General features: G+C 36.9%; 1 long non-coding RNA gene and 1 pseudogene across 1 annotated transcript in view; both read right to left on the bottom strand.

Annotated features, from left to right (window-relative positions):
• LOC134740325 (uncharacterized) overlaps positions 1–8,166 on the bottom strand; it is a 103,319-nt gene that overhangs the window by 25,935 nt on the left and 69,218 nt on the right. Inside the window, exon 2 of the long non-coding RNA XR_010127720.1 lies at positions 243–289. This is a non-coding gene — a long non-coding RNA (uncharacterized LOC134740325). The remainder of the gene's footprint in view (positions 1–242; positions 290–8,166) is intronic.
• Positions 2,128–7,292, bottom strand: LOC129008900 (glycine N-acyltransferase-like protein 2; annotated as a pseudogene).

Raw genomic sequence — 8,166 nt, 5'->3', positions numbered from 1 at the left:
TAATATATCCGTAGTAGAAACCATAGAATAGTTTTCTTCACTTACAAATATTTATTTGGCATTTATGATATTCCAGGAGCTTTTCTAACATAGAGACTTAGAAAACACAGCCATGCTCTTGTGGAACTTACAATGCAGGCTGGAGGCAGGGGAGGGTATTTTCTTTTAATATGCGTAAGTGTAGTAGGGAAGGATAGGGTTAGCAGTAAACATGTAACTAGAAAGCCAGGCTCAGTTCTTACCTCTTGGAATCAGAACTCTATGAAATGTGGTTGACAGGATCTGCTATCTGGAAGACAAATGAAGGACTTTAAAAAAATTGTCACTAGAATATACCTAATCTATATGGATACTTTATTGGAAATAAATACCCCTGCTATATATGGATTTATGAGGCAAGGGCTACACTAAAGAATGGTATCAGTCTCTTTGTTTAGTGACTAGCAAAGTATCAATGTAAAGCCTCAGACAAATGGATTTCCTAGGCTACATTTCATCATTGTTACGCAGAAAAGGAAATCTAGAGAATCACGTGGACTGGCCTTGGGGCCTCTGCTATGGAAATACCATTTGTTGTGCCTCACTTCTCCTACTCTTTCTCACTTCCTCATCATTATTGAAGCATGACACAGGCAAGGTGTTGCATGCGAATCTGGTTATAAATTCAGCCTTTGGTGTTTGCACCACTGCTATCTTAAAGGGTCAGGGGCGTTCCAGGGGAAGTGACCACTAAGGTGAGGACTTGAGAGTGAGTAGGAGTGAGCCAGACAAAAAAAGTCTAAAATCTACATGATGGAAAGGACACGTCCCATGCACTATCATTAGAACTTTCTAATTGAGCACTTATATTACAATTCTAAATCTTAAAAACAATTTGATCTTAAACAATCTTAAAACAGATCTTAAACAATCTAAAAACAAACAGATATTAAAACAATCTGATCTTAAAAACAATTACACTTCATGATGGCTCCGGTCTTCCACCCTGCCATTGATATTTGCCATTGGAACTCTGCTAACATGGTGAAACCCCGTCTCTACCAAAAATACAAAAATCAGCTGGGAATGGTGGTACATGCCTGCAATCCCAGCTACTCGGGTAGCTGAGGCAGGAGAATTGCTTGAACTGGGACCTGGGAAGTAGAGGTTGCAGTAAGCCAAGATCACATCAGTGTACTCCACACTGGGCTACAGAGTGAGACTCTGTCTCAAAAAAGGAAAGAAAGAAAGAAAGAAAGAAAGAAAGAAAGAAAGAAAGAAAGAAAGAAAGAAAGAAAGAAAGAAAGAAAGAAAGGAGAAAAAGAAAGAAAGAAAAAAGAAAATAATCGGAAGGCAGAAGGAAATTTGAGTGCAGAAGAGCAGAAGATGATGCAATGATGATGAAAGCAGAGAGATAAAAGATGATGTGATTCAGACACACAAGCTAAGGAGTGAGGGCACACTCTATGATCTGGAAAAGTCAAGGGAGTTGATTTACCCACATTGCCTGCAGAAAGACCTGGCCCTGCCAACATGTCGGTTTTAGCCCCATAAATCCTATTCTGAAATTCTGACTGCCATAAATATAACACATTGTGTTGTTTAAGTAATAATATTTATCATAATTTGTCATAATGACAATAGAAAACTAATACATCATAGACATAAAAATCATCTTGAAAATTTAAAGTTAAGCTTTAAATTTGCAACTCAACTTAGCAACCCCTTGTGATAAAAAGCAAGTAAGAAAACCAAATTTTCACTCATAGCCACAAAATTTAATTTAGCTGAGCATCTCAAAGCTCCTCGGAGGATACTCAGAATAAAAAGAATTTTTTTTCATCAAAGAAGTCATCTTCATTTAAGAAAGTGTTGAGATAAAGTGTTATCTTGGCACTAATGATTGGCATCGGGTGATTTTAATTCTGAGATGTCTGTCGTCATAAAGGAAATTATGAGACCATAGGATTAAGCTTCTAATTTTCTCTAAGAATACAGAGGAGGAGGAAGGTAAAATGTTAACAGTGAGCTTAAATAATACCCAGATCCTGGATAATCAGATGTCTTTTGTGCTAATGTACACCACCATATTTGTGTTTGAATTAATGATTTTCTACTGATAAGATTTCGAATGGACAATGGAACTAATCAACAATATTTCTTGAGGGTGCATTTCCACTGATGCCAGCCACAAGGACACATCTTAAACCGAATATTTTTCAGTGCCTGTAGGCTTTTCTCATTATTATCTGCCACATGAGCAAAAAATGGGATTTCTTTCTGAGAAAGATTCTTTTCAAGATGATAACCATTTGCAATATTTTGCCTTGGTTTCTGTATTTGGGGACAGTATAACCCATTCTCAACTCACAGGACTGTCCCACCACAAGCTAAGAGAAAAGCTGCCCCTCTGGACCCAGCACACCAAATCCTAGAAAATCCTGGAGGCAGCATTCAATATATTTCAAATTCCTCTCATTTGTCCCAAAGGCCCAGTGTTCATTTACAAGACCTGAATGTTAAGCACCTAAGAACATGTTAGAAAAGTTTCCTTCCCTGTGAAGAAAAAAAAAATTACCTTTATTCAGCCAATATTATCAAACACTGGAATTGCGAAAAATTATATACACATATATATGTAACACCATTCCTTTCCTTAAGGATCATACAGCCTAGAGGAAGCAATAGCTTCATGACAACTACCTTTTCTATTCCTGCTTCAAAATGTTTCTAAATAATTGTTGGGGGAACACTGTGTTTTATGGTATATTAAATAGCAGACAGATAGCATGATATATTATAGGACATCTCAAAATGTCCCATTAAGTATCCTAAGGAAGAAAATGAACACGCCTTTAAAAGAGTGAGGATATAGACCAGAGAAGCCCTCCACATGGCTGAATTTACTTGAAAGATGCATGTATGAAACCATGTGCATCTTGAGTTCTACTCCACAAAATATCTAAATATACAAGATAGTAATTCATTGAACAGATATTCCAATCAAACGTATTTTACAGGAAGATGAGACCAATGCTCATCTTACATCTTCATGTGTCCCAAAGCCTATCATCACATACACAGAAACGCAGTTTAGGGAACTGCAATACAGGAAAAAGAATACTAAAGTTTTGATGATAACCATTGGGATTCTAATCCTGATTATTTTCTTTTGGAAAAGTTATGTGAGACTCAGTTTTCTTGTTTGTAAAATTATAGTAATATCCTCATAAATATGGAAATAATGAAAGAGAGAAGATCTCCAGGAATTTTTGCCCCTCTCCAGGGAGGAAGTGTTGTGAGAAGTTTGTCAGTTTCAGAGTCACTTCATGTTTGCCAGTGGGTGAGTAACAGAACGCTGTTTTCTATGGGTGATGCTTTGTTTTTGTTCACTTCCATGCATAACATGATCCTGGGCTTGCTTCCTGAAAGATCTCAAGTACACTTTCCTGCACCTCCCTCCTGTGGGTAGCCAAACCGAGAATGGCAAGATATAAAGATATCCATGTGTAGGCTTAGAGGAATCGCCTTACGGCAGGTACTTCATGCCAGACTTCCAGAGTTATGCTAGTAAATATAATATAATCCCCATTTATCATTTTTCCCTGTGTATATGTTCCCCTTAAGAATCTCATGGGAACACTGGTGGGGCAAAGCAGAATTTGAAGACTGTTAACTTTTCTGGCTACATCAAACATATCTGTGAATCTGTGTTTAAATTCTATTTATTTTTTCAATTAGTAGCAAAATTATAAAGCATTAATGTATTACAAGAGGAAAGCAAATCTCTCTTCTTTCTCTGATCTCCTATTACCCAATTACTTTCTCTAGAAGCAACCACTAATACCAAAATATTTTGCACAAGTTTCCCATCAATCTAAGCAATTTTAGATATGTATATACATTTGTTTATTTTCACACATGGTAGCATACTAGATACATTTTTCTATCTACCTTATGTTTTTTACGTGGCAAACTATTGTGGAAATATTTTCTAATCTGTCATGTAGAGCTGCTTCACTCTTTGTAATGGCTTCATTGCATGCTAATGTTTTAATGTATCACAATAATTGTTTCCATTTCCCCATTACTGGATGTTTAGGTTGTTTCATAAGTTATGATATCACACATTAAATTTATAAAAATCTTACCATCCAGTTTAGAAATATCATTCATTTATTATGCATAGTCTTTGACTCAACAGTTTTAATTCTGGTAATTCATCTTTCAGAAATATTTATACAACAATTCCATAATTTATTTATGATGATATTCATTTCAGAAGGTGCCGTAAATTATGTGTACATGCTGCAAAAATAAATACATAACTCATATGGGGTACTAAAAGCATACATACCAGTGTCAAAATTATTTACACCCAGCAGGGGAACCAAAGCGGACAGATTTTATTTTTCAGTTTGTATGCTTATGTACTTTCTGTAAGCATGTAGCATTTTGTAAGATATAAATAGTTTCAGTAAACATTTTTCAATGCCACTATGATGTCCATTCCCCTCTCACAAGGACTCTTTTGAGCCCTAAGTGAAATAATATGCATAAAGACCTTGTCTAATGAAGGCTCTGTTCATGCTCAGCACACAGTTGCTAACGTGATGCCCTTTCTTTACCCATTCAATTTTGTACCACATCATAATTTAGTCTCAAATTCTACATTTCCAAGTACAGCCTTTGTGGCAACTCAATAATTCTATCAAGGAATTTGGGAAGCAAAAGTTAAAATCTTGCTTGTTATCATCACCCACTTTAAATAACTCCATCTTGTGTTTACTTGAAGTCTTGTGTTTCTTTGGTAATTCCCGTATAAAGAGCATGGTTTTCATGTAATCTACCTGCAATGATTTTGAAGTTGCAACCTTTCTTATTGCTTCATCCAAGCCCTCCTGGCAAAGTGGAGAGAGGAGAAAGACAGGTGCTGCTTTATACCTTCCATATAAGCTAGGAATAAACCATGGATCTTTTTCTTTTAACTCAGACTAGTTACATTGGATCTGGAAAGTTTGCTCCCAGTTGATAATCTCGGAGAATGACCTTTTCTAAGTTGTCAGGAGCTTTGGTGAAGATGTGGTAAGTGTTGATGTAATGACCCCAGTCATTTTTTATCTCCTGATACCACAAATATCATACATAGCCCTACAGTTACAACATGCTCTTGCATAGGCCTAGAGTACTAGAGATTCACTTGTTTGAAACATTCTTTTTTTCTAAGATAGGTGTAGAAAATGGCCTTGCAGTCGCTCCAAGCATAACTCACTATTTATACACTGAAGATAGTTTCTTTCTTTTAGGGCACTAAAGTGAACTGCCCTTGAGAAGGTGAGTAAATAGCTCCATTGTCTAGAATGGGAAGTGTAACCAAAATGGTGTATGTTAAGGATTTAAAAGTGAAGGTGCCTAAGGTATGGAAAAAATATAAGGAACAGGTTTGGCAAGGCTCTGGGTTTTTGGCAAGGTGACACTTGAGCTAATCCCAACCCAGGACTCTGGGGCTGGCTCAGTGATTGGCTCTTGGAGTGCATGTGAATAGATAAAGTTTTGGAAAGAACTATCATTCCAGAGCCAGAGTAGTATATAGAATAGACAGCTCAGTCTGCCTCTACATGCCTGCCTACCCTCTGCTGATAACACTTCCACTTGAGAGCCCTTGCAGGTGAAAACACTTCTTAATCACTTTCAACCATAGAAGTCTAGGTTGGGATGTAATCCTATGATCAGAATCTTGATGGAATAGATTCACTGCTTGGAATCCTAATTTTATTTACACATCCAGGGTTATTGATCACTGGATCTAAGTTCAAGCCTTATCTCCCTTCCCTACCCTCTCTCCCAAACAGCCCTTCCAAAACCCGCGTACATCAACAGTGTCACAGTTCTTCTCACCATCCCTAAGTTTCGGTTCCCTCATTGCCACACAGAGAATGTCTGGAGAGTGACTGCCCTGGTATTCAGTAACTATTGCTCCTACCTTGTTCTGAGGCTGAGTAATGACGATCTGGTAATCTGTCCAGGTGTCTACCATTACCTCCATTTTAATGGGTTTTTATTTTTTATGTTGAAAATGGTGCCATATGCCTAAATGCAACAGAACAACACAGGAGGGGATGAAGTTTTTCTCCAATATAAAGTCTTACACGAGGCATGGGAAATAAGGACAAGAAGTCTAGGAGGACTTGGGATGGGACCAATGCTTCCAAGCTAGCTCATTGGGCTACTCATTGAGAGTTATGCTGCAACAGGGACCAATAAGCATCCCCAAAAATCCATGTTAACACCCGAATCATTAGGAACTGGCTTCCCTGATATTCATTCATTTTTTAAAAATTCATGCCATTTTCTCATTTTTTTTCTTTATTTCATAACATACTATTTATTTGTCATCTATTGTGTATCAGGTCTCTCTGAAGCATGAAAAACTCAAAGGTGAAGATGATATGGCCACAACCCTGAAGTTAAGTTTAGAAGGATAGAGAGTACATAGTTCAACCATTGTAGGACACATGGTCTGAGAGACATATGTATATGGTGGTACAGGATCCCAAGGAGGAAAAGCACTACCTGTCTAGGAAATGATAAGGAGACTTACATAAGGAGTAATATCTGAACTGGATCTTGATAAATATTTAATGTCTTTTTCTGGAAAAATAGAGAATGAGAGCAAGTTATTACAAGTAGGAGAAAAAGCATGAGTGAAATGATTAGGAGTGTGGTAGATGATATCATTCCTACTGAACTGCGAGGGGCTCAATATTTGTAGCATGTGGTATATGGCAGTAGAATGTTGAGAGGCAAAATAGAAAAGGCTGAAGAATTTTGTGATAAACCCTGTAACCCAATTAAGCCTTAGAGATGGACTTTGCAAACTGCTATGGCAAATTTTAAAACCAGGGAGTGATATGATCCTATATGTGTCATATAGATGACTCTCATCACAAAGTTGTAACTAGGCTGTTAAGATTGGATATAAGGAAATATTGCAATTACCTGAAAGAGATGACAAAGTACACCAAAGATAGCAGAAGGATAAATTCAAAAGTTGTTTCAGAGGTCACAAAAAGGAAGCAAAGTAGGTGATTGACTGGATATAGATATTAAGGTTATCTTTGCACAGATTCTGACTTTAGACTTGCATTCCTATCTCCCCAGTAAGGTACCGAACCCTGAATCTGTCCTCCTCTCAACTCCACCCTCTCTCCTTTGATTTCCTCCTACTCCTTTACCTTTATGGATTCAGGGATGCTCTTTTCCAAGGATTTCTACAGAATCTGCAGCTTCTGAGAGTCATGAAGCACAAACATCTTATGTAGTGCTTCAGCTTCCTTCCCTCAAGGATACGATCTAAGGAAATAAACACAAAAATAAAAATACCTAGAGAGATATGACAGGTGTTCAGAAAGAAGAGGAAGGAGAAGTCACCACGGACATCATACACTGTTAACAGTGAGGGCTTCAGAAATTATCTAGCCCAAATTTTTCAGTTTACAAATGAGAAACTAAAGCCCAGAGATGCAACTAGTCCTCAGGACTCCTTAGTAATCTCCATACAATTCCACTTAAAAAGTACATTAACATATCTGGCAAAATATATCTTCCATGCTCATTTGATTCGAATCAGCAAAAGAATATGGAGAGTGAATGCCTTCAGCTGTCCAGACACAAATAAAAAATAATGCATCTCTTTAGGGATTGTCCCTCTGGCGAGCCCCCCAACCCCAAGCATTGAAATACTTGCTTTAATGTTGCCATAGCATGGATACTATTTTCAGCTATCAAGAAAGAATGTAATCATCTGGAAAAAAACCTTGCAGACTATGTTGTGCATAGTCCTTTTTCTCCTAAGGAACAAAACGATAGGAAGAAAAAATTGTTGATTAGTAGTGATACCACCAAGTAGTAATTGGCAAGATCTGTGAATAGGAATTATATATTAGCAACCTTAAAAATGGAGCAAACCCTTTTATTCAGTATTTCCACATCTAGAAACTCATTCAAAGGAAATAATAATAGATATGTTTAAGGATGTACATGTAAGAAAATTTATTGTAATATGATACTGTATATTAGATATAATACAAAATTCATTATGAAGAAATGATCAAGTTAATGATGGTATATCCAAATAATAGATTACCAGGCAGCTATCTAAATGATGTTTTTCAAGAGTGTTTAATG

This window comes from Pongo pygmaeus, chromosome 9 (assembly GCF_028885625.2).
Source record: "Pongo pygmaeus isolate AG05252 chromosome 9, NHGRI_mPonPyg2-v2.0_pri, whole genome shotgun sequence".
NCBI classification, from domain to species: domain Eukaryota; kingdom Metazoa; phylum Chordata; class Mammalia; order Primates; family Hominidae; genus Pongo; species Pongo pygmaeus.
This window is presented reverse-complemented; position numbering and strand designations above follow the sequence as displayed.